The sequence below is a fragment of the Anabrus simplex genome, chromosome 2 (assembly GCF_040414725.1).
Source record: "Anabrus simplex isolate iqAnaSimp1 chromosome 2, ASM4041472v1, whole genome shotgun sequence".
NCBI classification, from domain to species: domain Eukaryota; kingdom Metazoa; phylum Arthropoda; class Insecta; order Orthoptera; family Tettigoniidae; genus Anabrus; species Anabrus simplex.
Genome location: NC_090266.1, coordinates 1,120,560,293 through 1,120,578,183, shown reverse-complemented (window position 1 = coordinate 1,120,578,183; position 17,891 = coordinate 1,120,560,293). Strand labels below are relative to the sequence as shown.

The following is a 17,891-nucleotide window of genomic DNA, read 5'->3' as shown; positions in this document are numbered from 1 at the left end:
CACATGCGATACATGCCAACGGGTTAAGGCAAACCCTTATCTGATCAGGCAGGCGCCTATTCCTCTCTTACCTTCGCAACCTAAAGAGCTGTTCGCAATGGATATCTATGGGCCGCTCGTGAAAGGAAAGCGGGGAAACAAGTTCGTGCTGGTAACCATCGATGTTTTCTCCAAGTATACGACTCTGTTTCCCATGCAAAAAGCTAACACCAAGCTAGTCTTGAGGTGTATTTCCCGAAATATCATTCCGGAAATGGGCACACCGAAATTCCTTCTAACAGATCATGGTCCCCAGTTCACCTCCGCACCGTTCAAAACTGCCCTTCAGAATATGGAGATTCATCACATCCTGAGCAGCGTGAGACATCCTGAGGGAAATCCTAGCGAAAGGGTAATGCAAGTAATTGCGAAATTTTGCAGAATTTATTGCGCCCAAGAGCATTTCAAGTGGGTTGATGTGTTACCCCTAATAGTAACTTGTGTAAACAACACCATACACGAATCTATTGGGAGGATTCCTTCTATCGTGCACTTCAATAGGTATCCTGTGAGATCCTGGCATGGTGTCATCCAGTGTCCCACCGATCCCCGCCCGTCACAGGAATTATGCATTCAAAGTACGGCAGAACATCTACGTCGGCAAGCAGACCGCCGGTTGCGCAGGGTGAGGAACCGGAGATTCCACCGTCCCTTAGAGGAAGGCGAATTGGTGCTTGTTAGGAGACCCGTGATGTCAAAACCGCAGGAAAACATCTATGCTAAATTTGCTCCCTTATATGTTGGGCCTTTCAAGGTGGTCAAAAGTTTCAGGAATAATTCCTACAGAATTCAGAGTCTGGATGGCAGTAGCGAAGCTATATTCAATGCCGCCAACTTAAAGGTTTATCATAGAGCCGAAGAAAGAATTCCACTACAGGATGACGCAGCCTTGCCAGCTGGGGAAATGGTCACCGAAGAAGAAGAAGAAGAAGAGGTACAACCAGTAAATATGATCGTCACGTCGAGAGGAAGACAGGTCGAGGCACCACTCCAAGGACAGGCAAGCAGCGGGAGTAAAGAAGAGAAAGACGCTGAATGTTTACAATGTTCATTCTTAAGAGAAGACTTTGTTGATGACATCTGTAACGCGATCCTATTGTTGGAAGAAGAAAACAGGGAAATACGTGAAAGTAACAGAGCCCTACGTCAAGAGTGAGATCGGCTGGGAAAGTTTACGTAGAATCATGGTTCATCTGTATCAAAATTCCCATGTACACTTTAGAATTTTGAAGGAATATATCTGTTTAAATATTTCCCCTTTCTGGGTAAACATTTCGTTGTTGTAGGTGGATTATGAACCCATAATTCTACGGTGAGAAAAATTTTATTTTTCCCAAATATTTATTTGGCATTCAGGAACTACTGTATGTTTGAGGGCAGCCATTTTGCGCTCCCAAGAGCCCGATGTTGCGTGGGGAGGTTCTTCCTTCCCGGCGAGCTCGTGGATTGCCGGGACACCTCGGTGGAACTCGAGTGCCCGACAATTTTCTAAATTAATGAATTCTGCACAACGAGGGATTTTGACAATATAGTAAAGGAAGAAATAAATAAGCAAAATTATTCATACACCCTCTGTAAAGGTAGTGACACCAGGGACAATTTTAGATGCAGTTAAGCCTAAGTGTGTGTTAGCGTGAGAACAGCGAGCTAGTTACACGTGCCAAGGTCGTGGGCAGAAGAAAACGCGCGAAACGCACGGGCAGAAACAATTTATTTCTCCTGTTGTGAATGCAGAAAAATTATAAAATTAACATCGAACATAAGTACAAGTCTGTCCGGAGTTCTGGGACAAATCTTATCAAAATTGGTCTATTAGAAGCAAATTTGGCAGATTACACCACCAAGCCTCATAGAGGGGATAGCGTCCTTCCGGAAATTATAAAAGAAACCCCCCACCGTAGATTTTTCAGTGTCGATCTGGAACTTGAAGCCGCGGGAGCTCGTGCCCGTCGTCATTAGAATTTCGCGCCAGATTGACCGACGATAACCAAATACATGTTCGTGGCTAAGGTCCATATACTTAGTTAAGAAGAAAAGTGATTGGAGAAGCTGTGAACGTTTGCAGACGAACTGGGAAGGTGTAGGCTGGTTGAAAAATACATAGCAGATTTTATTTTTATCATTTCCTGTACTCTTGTAAGTGAAGAAGGTCTGGGGGAAGAGATTCAAGGTAGTCCTACTCCCTTATCGTCCGACCACCTGTTCTTATTGAAACAACGGAGAAAGAAACCACTGGGAACGCATCAGACAGTTGTAGTCGACTGCAGAGCGAGGGAAGTTCGTGGTGCGAGTTACAGAGAAAGTGCATTATTTATATGGTAGTTTTAATCTCGTGTGTGTGAAGGGTAGTGTTTGGATGAGTGAGATTTTAAAAATGAAAATGTTATCTGTAAAAATGAGTGGCTAAGTACGAGGTTGCTGGGATGATGCAATCAGAATGCTGAGAATGTCACCATTGTGCAGGTCTGTCTATTTTATATTATGTTGTAGTTAGTTATTTAGTTACTGTCTGTCCTAAACAAAATTTCCAGATGATTGTCGGGTGATATTCGTAATTATCAGGCGAAAGGTGTTGTAAATTTTGGTCAGCGTGTGAAAATTTCAGTGTGTAAAATTCATGTCAAGAACGGTAAAATGCGACGCTTAAAATTTGGTGTTGAGATGAGATATCATTCAAAGTGCGGATTTGTGAACGTTATAAGTGTAAATTTGTCGTGGCGAACATTGTAATTTCAGGTGTCAGTTGTATTCAGAAATGTTGAATAATAATAATAATAATAATAATAATAATAATAATAATAATAATAATAATAATAATAATAATAATGTCTACCGCGGGATAAGGAAATTCTTCTATGTCAAATTGCATTTAACCAGTTATTTTTCCAAGGATCGTAATCATATTTAGATAATGTCAATAAAATTTTGTTAGAGTCACAGTCATTAACGGGAAAAAAATTTTGAGACATCGTGTATACCAGTATTGCGAAAGGTCGATGTGTGCTCTTGGATTTTTGAGGTTCGAAAGTCGTAATAATAGTAAGGTCAGAGATGTGCTTAATAATGTTGTCGTTTTCACCAGGGGATCGAAGTATGAAAAAGGGTCTTGAAGGAAAAGGGATTGAAAGCGATGGATTTATATGTACGTGGAGATGAGAGAGAAGTGTTACCGCTGAAATAAAGCGATGAGAAAGAGTGTTGAGACATTTTTGTAGAGGAAGTATTTAGGAACAGGCTGTGTTGAAACAGGCTGTATTGTTTTCCGCAATCAATCCGAATTTGAGACGACTATGATGTGAAGCATTGTAAATTTATAGAACGATTCCAAGTGAAAACGACTCTAGTAAAATGTAAAGGTCTTGGTAGTAAACATCCAGTGATTTTTGTTAAGATAAGGTACGGCCTCACGGATTGAAGAGAAATTTTGAGACACGGTTGGGTTATATTTAATTTGTTCATTGGAGAGGTCATGGATAAGATGGTTGGAATTGATGATAGGCGATCTGAGAATTTCGAATGTGATGGTGATGATTATTATTTTGAAGGCATCCACTAAAAGGGAAACGTGTGTTGGGAATTTTCATTGGCAGCCCTGACACTTCAGTGCACAGGCTGAGATTGTGTTCGAGGTGGAGAATCGTTCGTCACGTCTATTTATTTTTGAGTTCACATATTATGATGAGATAGACACTTGTTGTATTTTTTTCGAGAGGTAGGCACTTACCGTGTTTCGACTCGCATTCTTTTGATAAGAGACGTAGTTCCGTCGTGCGTATTTTTTGTCTGACCAGATTCAGTGTTACTGTTGGAGGTTTGTTGGAAATTGCGGTTCGCCTGATATGTTGAGGGAGACGTAGTACGACCCACTGTGACGCCCGACGATAGATTTAGGACGTCACGTGTTTATTCTTGGAGTCATTGGTGATGAGACGTCCTAGGTCACGCCCGACGATAGGATTTGGAAGGCATCATGTATATACTGATTAGGTTTAGGGTGTACAGATTTCAAGTGAGCCCGACGATAGGTCTGGGATGGTAGCTGTACACGCTCAAGTCTCGGTTTAGATGTTCTCTTTTGTTTGTTCTTTTGTGGAAGTGGCCTGGGGGAAGGTAGCAGTTACAGTACGATATGATTTATTGTAGAGGGTCTATGCGAAGCTCTCATTGAGATAACGGGACTGTTGTTGATAAATGAGGGCTGTCCAAGTGTGGGACATCGACCCGATCTAGATTAAATATTTTTACTGTGTTTCTTCGTGCGTGTTAAGCTGTATGACTTTGAGATGTTAATTTATTTTTACGAACTTCATTGTTTCTCGTTTTAACGTCCGTTTTCGTTTGATGGTGTGCATATTGACACTCAGTGTTTTAGAATGAGACTTGAGTTGCGAATGCGGTTTCGATTCGTCAGCCAGTATTTTATTTTATTTTCACCTTGTCGTATTTTCATTCTTATTCATAGTAAGTAAGTAAGTAATCACTTTACCAGTAGTGTGTTGGGACAGACAGTAAATAGAGAGATCTGTACTGGTAGCATTGTTTTTCAAGGGAAAGAATTCCTTAAATTTGTAGTAAATTTTAGCGTGGACTGGTAAATTTATTAAGCATAATAAACCCATTTCTAACCTGAAAATCGGTTCAATAATAATATTTTCAAGTGACTTTTCACTTTTTGATTAACTTCAGTGTTTGGCATTTCTTCTAAATGCATGATTAGTAAGTGTTTCCTGCATTTCGCAGTTTTGTTCCTTTAGAACGACTTAACGTAAGATCCTCCCGGATCATGTGGTTGTTGGTTCCTTCCGAACAGTTGTTTGGGTGATGCACAGTTAGCATCGGGATTAACGTATCACTTAAGGGTGTCATGAATGACAAATACATGGTGGAATTTAGGTCAATTGTGAATGATGCTGTTAACTTGTAGTGAACACCATGCTTTCCCATAATATTTCGCAACCTATCCAAAGCAACTGATAGTCAGTTTGGTTCGATTAAGGGTCCATTCGGCGGATGTTTCCGTATCCGTGAAGGGTATTTGACTGGTGGATAACCTTAATTGAGAGAAAATCAGGCGTTCTACTTGTTGAAAGTCAGATTTTCCACGGATCGTGTGGATTAACTCTCAGTTCTCGTTTGGAATGATAGGTGCCCGGTTTTCAGGTCTTCCCTTTTTCAGTTTTTCAGTTTCGCTGTCCACTAACATATTAGCTTCTCCGAAGCAAATCTTCGGCATTGTAAGAAACGAAGTGACGTTATGTAATGTGACTGTGTTTGGAACATTCAAAATCAATAATTTATAATTTTTTTTATTTTTGTGGCAAGGATGCATATTAAATTAATTATGTTATCGTGCTATTTCAGTTCAATAAAAGTTAGTAAGCACATTTTTGCTCCTCATTTCAAGTAGTTAGGCTCTCTTCTGAACCCCATCGTTTGGTTAAGATCGTGACCGAATTTATTCCCGCAACGACCCAAGATTTAAGAGTTCTAAATTGTTCTACTGTAGCAGCCGTGGCCGACCAACGATGGAATGGTAAGTTCAAGGGTTCAGTATGTTCCGAGATTTCCGTGAAGATATAGCGTGGAATGACATAAGTTTGAGTGGTGTTTTTAAAAGTAGAAAATATCACAATATGAAGACGAGGACTAATTGTTTATAGTAAGATGTCTTATTAATTGGAATAATTTACCAAGGGAGGTATTGGATAAATTTCCAACTTCTTTGAAAATACACTACTTAAGAATTGTTTTACAATGTGCGTTACGTCTCACCGACACAGATAAGTCTTATGGCGACGATGGGGCAGGAAAGGGCTAAGAGTGGGAAGGAAGCGGCCGTGGCCTTAATGAAAGTATAGCACCAGCATTTGCCTGGTGTTAAAGTGGGAAACCATGGGTTGCTGACAGTGTGGTTCGAATCCACTGTCTCTCGAGTACAAGCTCACAGCTGTGCGTCCCTAACCACACAGCCACTTGCACGTTGTTAAGAAAAGTCTATGTACACAACTTATAGGGAAAATGCTACCAGGGTGACTGTCCTAAACGCAGATCGGCGGTGACTGATGCCTTGTGTTTGAACAGAACAAATTTGGCAAAGAAGTGGACTACAGAACGCTAACCTCCAAGAAGTTTTATGCCAAGATAAGGCTAGTTCATAGGGCGAAAGGCTATCGAAACTTCGTTGCACTAGAGCAAAGTTCATTCATGGGTTTGTCACTATGAGTCAGCTGCTGACCGTACGTCTGCGTGGATATTTAGAGATACTGTATTTCATTTGGAAATAGTCCATCCTGAATGGAACATCTAGAGGAAAATTATTAAATAAACTAATGGGCCCATTTATCTAGCTTTTACGTTCAATAATGTGTGCAATGATTACAGAAAAAGAAGTGGATTTTATATGAAAATCTTATAAAATATAACTTAATACAAGAACATACTATATTTAGATTAGAAATGTGAAAATAAACTTCACCAAGTTAATTTAGAGCTAAGTAAAAGAACGCACATACAGATCTTCATTATGGACTGTAATGCCCTTCTGCGTTCAGTCTGGAAGCCTATGTGAATTTACTAAGCGCTTCCAAAATTGTCTACGTCTACGTCAAATTGTCTAGCTGTGTGGCCTCCATTAGTGCTATACCTCTCATCTTTAAATCATCAGAAACTGAGTCTAAGCATCGTCACCTTGGTCTTCCTATACTTCTCTTATCCTCCACGACCAAGTCGATTATTATCCTAGGGAACCTATCCTCCTCCACTCGCCTCACATTACCCCACCTCCGACGCCGATTTATCCGAATGGCTTCATCCATCGAGTTAATTCCTAAATTAGCGTTCATCCCCTCATTCTGAGTACCCTCCTCCCTGTTTGTACCTGAGATCATTCTCGCTGTATTCATGTCTGTTACTTTTATCTCATGAATAAGATACTTAAGGTACGTGTACATTTGTAAATGAAATGAAATGAAATGAAATGGCGTGTGGCCCTCGGAGAGTCCTGGTGCAGGTCTTTTCATTTAACTCCCATAGGCGACCTGCGCGTCGTGATGAGGATGGAATGATTATGAAGAGGACACACACCCAGTCCCGTGCTAGGGGAATTAAACACTTAAGGTTAAAATTCCCGACCCCTGTCGGGAATCGAACCCGGGACCCCTGTAACGAAAGGCCAGCACGCTAACCATTCAGCTTTGGAGAAGGACGATTTGTAAATGACGGTGTCGTAATGTTAAGCTAGTAGTAAGCTCAATCTATAGTATTGAAAGCCGTAGTATTTAAGCACTGGAAATACTTAAGTTGTGCGTGAATTTGTATATGATGGTTTTGGATTTAGAATGTTATACTAATAGTATTTCTTATGATATTTTCTTTCCATGGAATTGCTTATTGTACTCTTATTGTTGTTATAGATGTTGTTGTTGTTGTTGTTGTGTAATTATGTTTTAACTTTTTTATCACACTACTGTAAATGACCATTGCCACTGGGATATTTCCCAATTGCGATGTATTTATTATTATTAATAATAATAGTAATAATAATAAAAAAATATATCCTGAGTCCACGCAGCTTTTACTATCATAAAGCGAAGTTGGCCCGGAAGCAGACCGGAATATTTGACTGTTACACTTTTGTATTCCCGACCTGACATTAAATCCTCTCAGTTTTCTTGCTCACTGACATAATTTCAGTCTTGAAATCGCTAATTTTCACTTCATACTCATTGCACCTGTTTTCGTTTTCAAAGATATTGCATTGCAGGCCTCCTGCAGAGAACTTATTGAGCTCAGGGTATTTTTTAGGAAAGGTAGATGAAGTATAAACATTGTTTACAAGAGGTTCAGCTCAAGTTTTACAAGACGTTTTCTTTCTCAATTCGATGGTCATTTTCATAGCTTTCTGGGTCCATGACCACGCAGTTTCTCACCTCATAAAGACAATCACGACAACAACGATCATCAATCTCAGAACTCATTACCATGGCAACTGAACACTATTTCCTTGTCAGTAATGGACTTAAAGTCCGAAGTTCAAATTCTATTGGGAACTGACGTAAATGATGAAGTGAAAATCCACAGCCTATTTCCAGTGATTCGATCGGGTCAGGAATGGAATGAATGAACCCCCTTTCTAGCGGCAAGGATAGGAACTGTGCCGGTTGCCGCATCCTCTGGGGCAATGATTAATGATTGACTGATGAAATGATATTGGAGAGTGTTGCTGGAATGAAAGATGACACGGAAATCCGGAGTACCCGGAAGAAAACCTGTCCCGTCTCCGCTTTGTCCAGCACAAATCTCACATGGAGAGTGGCCGGAATTTGAACCACAGAACCCAGCTGCGAGAAGGCGGCCCGCTGCCGCCTGAGTCATAGAGGCTTCATGACGTTAATTATAATTTCCGAAACTATAGTTTCTCGAGGATCCAACCAGCCTTAGGGCTGATGACTATACATACATACATTCACACATAACTTTTGTTTTGTACGTTTCTAAGGTAGAACTAATATTTCCAGGGGTATTTTTAAATTTGTGATCATGTAACAATTGCGAATATCTCAGTTATCGTCAACTTTTATTCGCGCACAGAAAATATTAACTTTTCCTGTTGTCGTCCCCTTAATAATGCTCGTCTACTGTACACACCTCGGCTATTCCTGAAATTCTGTTAAGTAATTTTCCTGCAATTTCCCCACAAACAGACTGACAGACAGACAAACAAAAAGTGAAATGGACCTGCTTTCAAAATTTGCAAAACAAAGTTTGAGACAAACACTGAAGTTCACACACAGATTTATTTGTGTAGGTATTATTATTACTCACTTATTATGTAAACTTTATCACCTTACGTGGCATTTGTAAATCTGGAAAAGAATTTTGAAACCTGTGCAGGGACAATGGCGTTTGAGATTCAGAAGGCGATTGGGAACAAATAGGCCTATCGAGAAATAAAGGGTTATATCTACAATTTGTACAAATATCAGAGTGGAGTGATTAGAATTGACCGAGAGAGTTGGCCGTGCGGTTAGGGTCGCGCAGCTGTGAGCTTGCATTCGGGAGATAGTGGGTTCGAAGCACACTGTCGGAAGCCCTAGAGATGGTTTTCCGTGGTTTCCCCATGTTCACATTAATTAAGGCCATGGCCGCCTCCTTCCCACTCCTAGCCCTTTTCCTATCCCATCGTCACCTTAAGACTTACCTGTGTCGCTGTGATGTAAAGCAAGTTGAGAAAAGAGAACGTGTAACTTATGCAGAATCAGTTCTGTCATTCAAAAAACATACGCTACATACAGGTGCCTAGTAATTAAACAAATCAGCAGATAAATATGAATGTGAATAAATTAGATCGGGAACACACCACTTGAATCTGTAGTCATGAGTAGGTCTCGCAGTGTCATTTCTGTCAAAAGAAGATCCGTCGAAAAATGCCTTAAACATCATGAATTAACCCGTTACTCACTTCAGTTGAAAGCTAAGTAAACCCCAAACATATATGTCTCTCTAACTTCCAAACAAAGAATGGAACTCACATCCTTTCAAGTACACCGAGCTGTTAAACTTCATACCTCATTCATTCATAATTTTTTCGAACATAAAATTAATGAGATGTAATTATAATTGCTTAGGAATTATTGATTTCGCTTGTAAGTGCTGTTGTTTTCCCGGTATGAAGCGGCGGCTTCACAAGCAGGGAAATGTGGGGCACGCCTGAATAAATTGATTGGAGCGTTCGTAAACTTGGCCGAGGGAGGAGCAGCCAGGCACAAATTATGTGGAAATGATAATGCTTACCCTATAATCAGGTTCTTTGTAAACTGAACCGAAGTTTCAACATGACAGATATTCTGCTCCTCAAACAGGTTCACGAGATAATGTTCTGGAGATGGAAACACGATGTTAAAGACCAATATGGACAGGTGGCATAACAGGTGCGTTTTTATTTATCATTGGGAAACTTAGTGATACGGTCACTCCGTTACTGAATAATTAATTTCGTGTGGCTATTTCTAACCGAGTGCAGCCCTTGTAAGGCAGACCCTCCGATGAGGGTGGGCAGCATCTGCCATGTGTAGGTAACTGCGTGTTGTTGTGGTGGAGGATAGTGTTATGTGTGGTGTGTAAGTTGCAGGGGTGTTAGGGACAGCACAAACACCCAGTCCCCGGGCCATTAGAATTAACCAATGAAGGTTAAAATCCCCGACCCGGCCGGGAAACGAACCCGGGACCCTCTGAGCCGAAGGCCAGTACGCTGACCATTCAGCCAACGAGTCGACACTGAATAATAATAATAAGAAGAAGAATAAGAATAAGAATAAGAATAAGAATAAGAATAAGAATAAGAATAAGAATAAGAATAAGAATAAGAATAAGAATATGTTTCTTTGTTTGTCCAACCCCTGTCCAGTTTCTCTACGGGGTCGGGTATGAGGTGAGATTAATCCGCCGTGATGTCAACCTCATCAGAGGAATTAATGAGATGAAATTAATGACGTGATATATGATAGTAGGAATGGAGAGGGTGAAACCCGGTGCCGGCACGTAGCCTAGGGGTCTGCTCAAGGCTTAACGTCTCCATCTGACGGACGAATCACTATCAACAGCGACATATGCCCTCACTCCATATCAGCACTGCGGAGAGGTCTGGAACTTAATCCAGGCTTTTTGAACACACTCTAGTGGTTGGAAATTGTATACCACCACCTCCCCTACCCTGCCGGTCAACATTGTGATGGTGAAAAGTTTTTCGACCAACGGGACTCGAACCGGCTAACCACAGTGTCAGACCGTTTAGACTTAAACGCTTTAACGATCATGGCCAGCAGGCGTATTAATAATAATAATAATAATAATAATAATAATAATAATAATAATAATAATAATAATAATAATAATAATAATAATAATATTAATGACAGCTATGTTAAGAACACTATAAAATGTTCACATCTATTGATTTAACTGTTGAACGTCTAAATGCACCTGGACGTGAACTGCAGGTTTAAAGGTTCTTATCTAAGAGACCGTTTGTTCCACAACTAACGTTGCCTACATTTTAACATCAACTAGGGTAAAACGAAAGCTTAGAGATATTTTCTCCCAGTTAAAATGTTTTCAGTTTTCTGTACATAGCATGAAAATCCGCATTTCTACAGTCATATATCCTAACAGGAATATGTCTGAATGAATCTGAACTGGATTTTAAGTTCATAGAGAGCTAAGTATGGATGGTGAAGATCTGTTATAAGGGGAAATACGTCTCAGGTAACGGAAACACCCTCTGGTACACGAGTATTCGGTAACGGTGATCGAGAGTTAGAAGTGGGGGTGGGGGGAGGAGTGCCATGGAAATGTATAGACAACAAAAAGTACCCGTGTGCATGGATATAGCTTGGGGGGGGGGGGGCGGGGGGGTTTGGACATGAACATTTAAAAAAATGGTATGATGCTCTCTGAGCGAATTTCAATAGAGGGTTAACAGCCTACCAACTTACGGCGGTAATAATGGTACTATACAATAAAACTTTTACCAAAGGAGCAATAATTACACATTTATTACAATTAAATCAGTATTCGGGAGATGGTGGGTTCGAACTCCACTGAAGGCAGTCCTGAAGATGGTCTTCCAGGGTTTCCCATTTTCACACCAGCCGAATGCTGGAGCTGTACCTTAATTAAGGCCACGGCTGCTTCCTTCACACTCCTAGCCCTTCCCTGTCCCATAGTCACCATAAGACCTATCTGTGTCGGTGCGACGTAAAGTAAATTGAAAAAAATAATAAAATACTCTTGTTGTTGTTTGGTAATTATAGTTTAACTTCACTTTATTATCACTTATAATGTTCAGCTAGTAGTAAGCTCAACCTACAGTATTGTAAGCCGTAGTGTTAAGCACTGGAAATGTTGTGTGTGAATTTGTATATGATGATGCTGGATTTAGAAAGTTAAACTAGTAGTATTTCTTGTAATATTTTCTTTCCATGGAATTGCTTGTTGTACTCTTGTTGTTTGTTTGTTTGTTTGTTTGTTTGTTTGTTTGTTTGTTTGTTTGTTTGTTTGTTGTTGGGTGATTATGTTAACTTTACGTTATTATTACACTACTGTAAGTGACCATTGCACCGGGATATTTCCAATTTGCGATGCATTTGTTAATAATAATAAAATGTAACTATGGCGTGATTATACAATTAAAAGGGCATTTAGTGTTTGAGCCAACGGCCGTAGCCGTGTTGAAACACCGGATCCCGTGAGATCTCCGAAGTTAAGCAACATTGGACGTGGTCAGGAGTTGGATGGGTTGCCACGCGCTGTTGGTGGGGGGAAAGGGAATGGAGGAGCGGAAAGGAACTGGCCACCCTACCGCACGTAAACTCCGGTTCAGGAACACCTCTGCGGAGGTTCGGACCTGCCTTCGGGCAGAATAACCCTTACCTTACCTTAGTGTTTGACTACACAGTAAAAAAGTAGCTGAGCAGACATATTGACTGAGTGACAATGCTCGCGACAAGCGGGTGACCTTGGCAAAAATCTACCCCTGCTACCCTTCGTCGCAGAGCATGCTACATATTGCTCCGCGGGTCTCCACTACTTGCTGTGGCGTTGTGCCGCGACGAACGACATTTTGTGCGTATTCCCGCGAAATATTTTTCTTAATAATGAAACAAATTAAAAGAAAGAATCAGCTGAAAAGACAACAGGGTTTATACAAATCGGTTGTTTTAATAATTCCCAGATTAAGGCGGCTAAAATGGAATAAACTTTATAATTTTTTCTCCACAAAGTGGGGGCCCCCTTGCACCCCCTCCGCCCCTTGATCACCACTACTGGGCATATTCTTTAATACAAAAATGAGAGTTCTATTGTTATAATTGTTCACGTTATTAGCCGAATGTAAATTGTAAAGCGCTATACGATCAGCCAGTGTTCTTTCAATGTCACCTCTACTCAAGAAATCAGGATTTGAAGTTTCTGCTCTCCATAGATTGAAATCCTCGGTGATTATAATATTGCTTCGAAATATATTTGGTTACTGGGTTATTGAATTACAAACCAACATGTACATAACTTGTAAGCCTCGAATTAGAAAGAACGCGTACATGTGTAAACTGATATGATTTACCGTATTATGGTACTTTCATGACTAGAACATCAACTTTCTTAAGCAAAGCAAAGTTACCTCCGTACAGGCCATGAAGGCCCTTGGAGGAGTGGAAGGTAAAGGCTTCCACCACTGTTAACCTCGGCACGTGATGGGGTAGAGTGGTTAGTTCTACGCCCGACCGCCTTTGCCCCCAGGAATTAACCTCGTACTCATTTTTGGTGTAGGCTGAGTGAACCTCAGGGCCATATGCACCTCCGGAAGTGGAAATCTCATTTCTTAAATTTTACGACTTCCTGACGGGGAATCGAACCCACGTCCTTCCGGGCGGACCGAGGACGCCTTTACCGCCTCGGCCAGGCAGCCCTTCAACTTTCTTAAGAGAGAGATCATCATCATCATTATCATCTGTTTACCCTCCAGGTTCGGTTTTTCCCTCGGATTTAGCGAGGGATCCCACCTCTACCGCCTCAAGGGCAGTGTCCTGGAGCTTCAGACTCTTGGTCGGGGGATAAAACTGGGGAGTATGACCAGCACCTCGCCCAGGCAGCCTCACCTGCTATGCTGAACAGGGGCCTTGTGGAGGGATGGGAAGATTGGAAGGGATAGGCAAGGAAGAGGGAAGGAAGCGGCCGTGGCCTTAAGTTAGGTACCATCCCGGCATTCGCCTGGAGGAGAAGTGGGAAACCACGGAAAACCACTTCGAGGATGGCTGAGGTGGGAATCGAACCCACCTCTACTCAGTTGACCTCCCGAGGCTGAGTGGACCCCGTTCCAGCCCTCGTGCCACTTTTGAAATTTCGTGGCAGAGCCGGGAATCGAACCCGGGCCTCCGGGGGTGGCAGCTAATCACGCTAACCACTACACCACAGAGGCGGACCAAGAGAGAGATCAATTTTAGATCATTTCTACGTGCAATTCCCTTCCCCATCCTGAAGGTGTAAATTATGATGATTGTTAAAGAGCTCTCAGTTATAAATAGCGTTAGTTAACTAAGTTGCAGTGGATAGTATGTCATAGTCATAATTAAGCGCACTAATGTAGAGATCACTTATTTTGGTATTAATTTTGTTTTTGCTAGGGGCTTTACGTCGCACCGACACAGATAGGTCTTATGGCGACGATGGGATAGGAAAGGCCTAGGAGTTGGATGGAAGCGGCCGTGGCCTTAATTAAGGTACAGTCCCAGCATTTGCCTGGTGAGAAAATGGGAAACCACGGAAAACCATCTTCAGGGCTGCCGATAGTGGGATTCGAACCTACTATCTCCCGGATGCAAGCTCACAGCCGCGCGCCTCTACGCGCACGGCCAACTCGCCCGGTTTTTTCTATTAAAACCCCCCAATATTCTGGTAATGAACCAAAGTATTATCTTTAATATCCTCACGAGAACGTGTCCCCACCATTTTCTCAATTTCATTGTTCCATGACTGTCAATCCACAATCAAATATAATTACTTTGTCTTTTTAGTTTTATTGACTGTGATTAGACTACCTTACGATGAGTATTACGAAACCCAAGATGACAAGCATTAAGTGTTCTATTTTATCTTACGGAAGCAAGTCCTTGTCAGTTATCCGAAAATATTGACGATAATATTCTCGGAGGTTGGATGAAGACGTTTTTTTTAACGATGATATACGTCGATAATTTCCTTGGTAGATTCCAAGTCTGTCCGCCTCTGTGGTGTAGTGGTTAGTGTGATTAGCTGCCACCCCCCGGAGGCCCGGGTTCGATTCCCACCTCAGTCATCCTGGAAGTGGTTATTTCGTGGTTTCCCACTTCTCCGTCCGACTCGTTGGCTGAATGGTTAGCGTACTGGCTTTCGGTTCAGAGGGTCCCGGGTTCGATTCCCGGCCGGGACGGGGATTTTAACCTTAATTGGTTAATTCCAATGGCCCGGGGGTTGGGTGTCTGTGCTGTCCCCAACATCCCTGCAACTCACACACCACACATAACACTATCCTCCACCGCAATAACACGCAGTTACCTACATATGGCAGATGCCGCCCACCCTCATGGAGGGTCTGCCTTACAAGTGCTGCACTCGGCTAGAAATAGCCACACGAAATTATTACTTCTCCTCCAGGCAAATGCCGGGATGGTATCTAACTTAAGGCCACGACCGCTTCCTTCCCTCTTCCTTGTCTATCCCTTCCAATCACCCCATCCCCCACCAAGGCCCCTGTTCAACATAGCAGGTGAGGTGGCCTGGGCGAGGTATTGGTCATCTTCCCCAGTTGTATACCCCGACCCAATGTTTCACGCTCCAGGAGACTGCCCTCGAGGTGGTGGGATCCCTCGCTGAGTCCGAGGGAAAAGCCAACCCTGGAGGGTAAACAGATTAAGGAAGAAAGAAAGATTCCAAGTCTAAAACCACGGCCAGCATTCTTGTCAAATTCACAATTGTTTTCATTCACTAACTCTGGAATACAATATATATTTCCACCATATTTATTGAGTTCTTCAAGTTGATTTTAAATTTCCTGCAATGGCGTCTTTAACCACACATTTTCTTCCGTTAATTCATCAATTTTTAATAGATACAGTATGCTCTAATATTTATCAGTCTGCCGTTTGATAAAATGTCTACTCTCATCAAGTTTTACATCTCCCAAGTCCAGTGACTTGTTCCCTCTTTGTTTCTACTATTTCTTTAAACCTTCGAACTCTTCCTAGATGGCAAGTAAGCTACAAGTTGATATACACATTCAATAAAGATGGTGGAGCAGATAGACTGGTATAATCTCCTAATTGTATACTTTCACGCCACGTCATTTAAACAAGCAGTCATACATACACGTACTATATGCTGAGTTCTGTTTATAAGGAGATGCATGCTGTCAGCTGCCGTTAGTACAGCCTCCCATCCATATAGTTCGGGCTGGGCCCCAGGGTGATATCTCATTCTCTGTCATTATATAATTGCGCCGTTTTGCTTTCCCCTCTTCAGTTCTACAGTGAGTTTCTCTGATCGGTTGGCCGCCAGACACGCCCAGCTTATCTTGCTCCCGTTGACTCATCACTTCCCGTTACACAACGCAGCGACAGCACGGGAATGCCCGCACTTCGCAGTTCAGGTCCGCGCTTAGAACCTGTATGAAGTGTTGATCTGTCGCTCCAACTGTTCTAGAGTTGTGAAGTGTTACTTCGGGGTATAATTCTCATAATGCCTCCACATGTGTACACGGCAGAGGGAAGGGTATTTATGTACGATAATTATGGGAAAACAGAGTCTTGCAGGGAAGTCGTTAGGCGATTTGTAACACAATTTCCAGGTGCACGCCCTCCACATATAGAAACCGTGCGTAAAGTCGTAAACAAATTGGGAGGAACTGGTCCTTTAGTCGATAAGAAGCGAAGTGTTAAATAACGTGTACTTAACGAGGAAAAAGTAAGTGAAATCGCAGAAAGATTAAAACATACACCTACAAAATGTCTAAGGCGACTTGGACAAGAAGCCGGGGCTTCGAAGAGCTCAGCACGGTGGGCTACGAAAAAGTTAAAATTGAAACCGTATCCTGTCATAAGGTACGAGCTTATTCTTAATTCTTAATTACTACTTTCCTTAATTTTTATTTTCTTAATTTTAATTGTTATCTCATGTCATGCACGGATAAAGTGAGCGTAGTGCTTTCCTTGTTGCTATGCGGGGAGCGATGAGTCAACGGGAGGCAGATAAGCTGGGCGCGCCTGCCGGCCAACCGATGAGAGAAACTCACTGTAGCTGCCAGGATGTGGGCCGTGGTAAACAAATGAATTTCAATACAGTACATGTTCTTGAAAATCGAGATTTATGTTAATATAGGATGCGGTAGAAAATAAATTCCTATTAAGTAAAAGCAAAACATTGGTAACACAGATTTAAATATAGGGGAGACTGGGGTCAGTGCTAACAAACTGCACTTTTCCAGACTGGAAAAAGTACCTCCGAACATTTCGGAATAATGAAATGAAATGTCGTATGGCTTTTAGTGCCGGGATATCCCAGAACGGGTTCGGCTCGCCAGGTGCAGGTCTTTCTATTTGACGCCTGTAGGCGACCTGCGCGTCGTGATGAGGATGAAATGATGATGAAGACAACACATACACCCAGCCCCCGTGCCACTGGAATTAACCAATTAAGGTTAAAATCCCCGACCCGGCCGGGAATCGAACCCGGGACCCTCTGAACCGAAGGCCAGTACGCTGACCGTTCAGCCAACGAGTCGGACTTCGGAATAATTACATCAAAGTATATTTCAAAATAACTAACCACTCATTCGCAATGAACATGTTTCTGATAATAGGTCAATTTCAGTACTTGAGAAGTATCAGTGTCCGCCTCTGCGGTGTAGTGGTTAGCGTGATTAGCTGCCACCCCCGGAGGCCCGGGTTCGATTCCCGGCTCTGCCACGAAATTTGAAAAGTGGTACGAGGGCTGGAACGGGGTCCACTCAGCCTCGGGAGGTCAACTGAGTAGAGGTGGGTTCGATTCCCACCTCAGCCATCCTGGAAGTGGTTTTCCGTGGTTTCCCACTTCTCCTCCAGGCGAATGCCGGGATGGTACCTAACTTAAGGCCACGGCCGCTTCCTTCCCTCTTCCTTGCCTATCCCTTCCAATCTTCCCATCCCTCCACAAGGCCCCTGTTCAGCATAGCAGGTGAGGCCGCCTGGGCGAGGCACTGGTCATACTCCCCAGTTGTATCCCCGACCAAGAGTCTGAAGCTCCAGGACACTGCCCTTGAGGCGGTAGAGGTGGGATCCCTCGCTAAG

At 42.4% G+C, this 17,891-nt stretch overlaps 1 protein-coding gene across 2 annotated transcripts in view; it reads right to left on the bottom strand.

The window, feature by feature from the left end:
- LOC136863332 (potassium channel subfamily K member 6) overlaps window positions 1–17,891 on the bottom strand; it is a 293,834-nt gene that overhangs the window by 225,216 nt on the left and 50,727 nt on the right. The window lies entirely within an intron of this gene.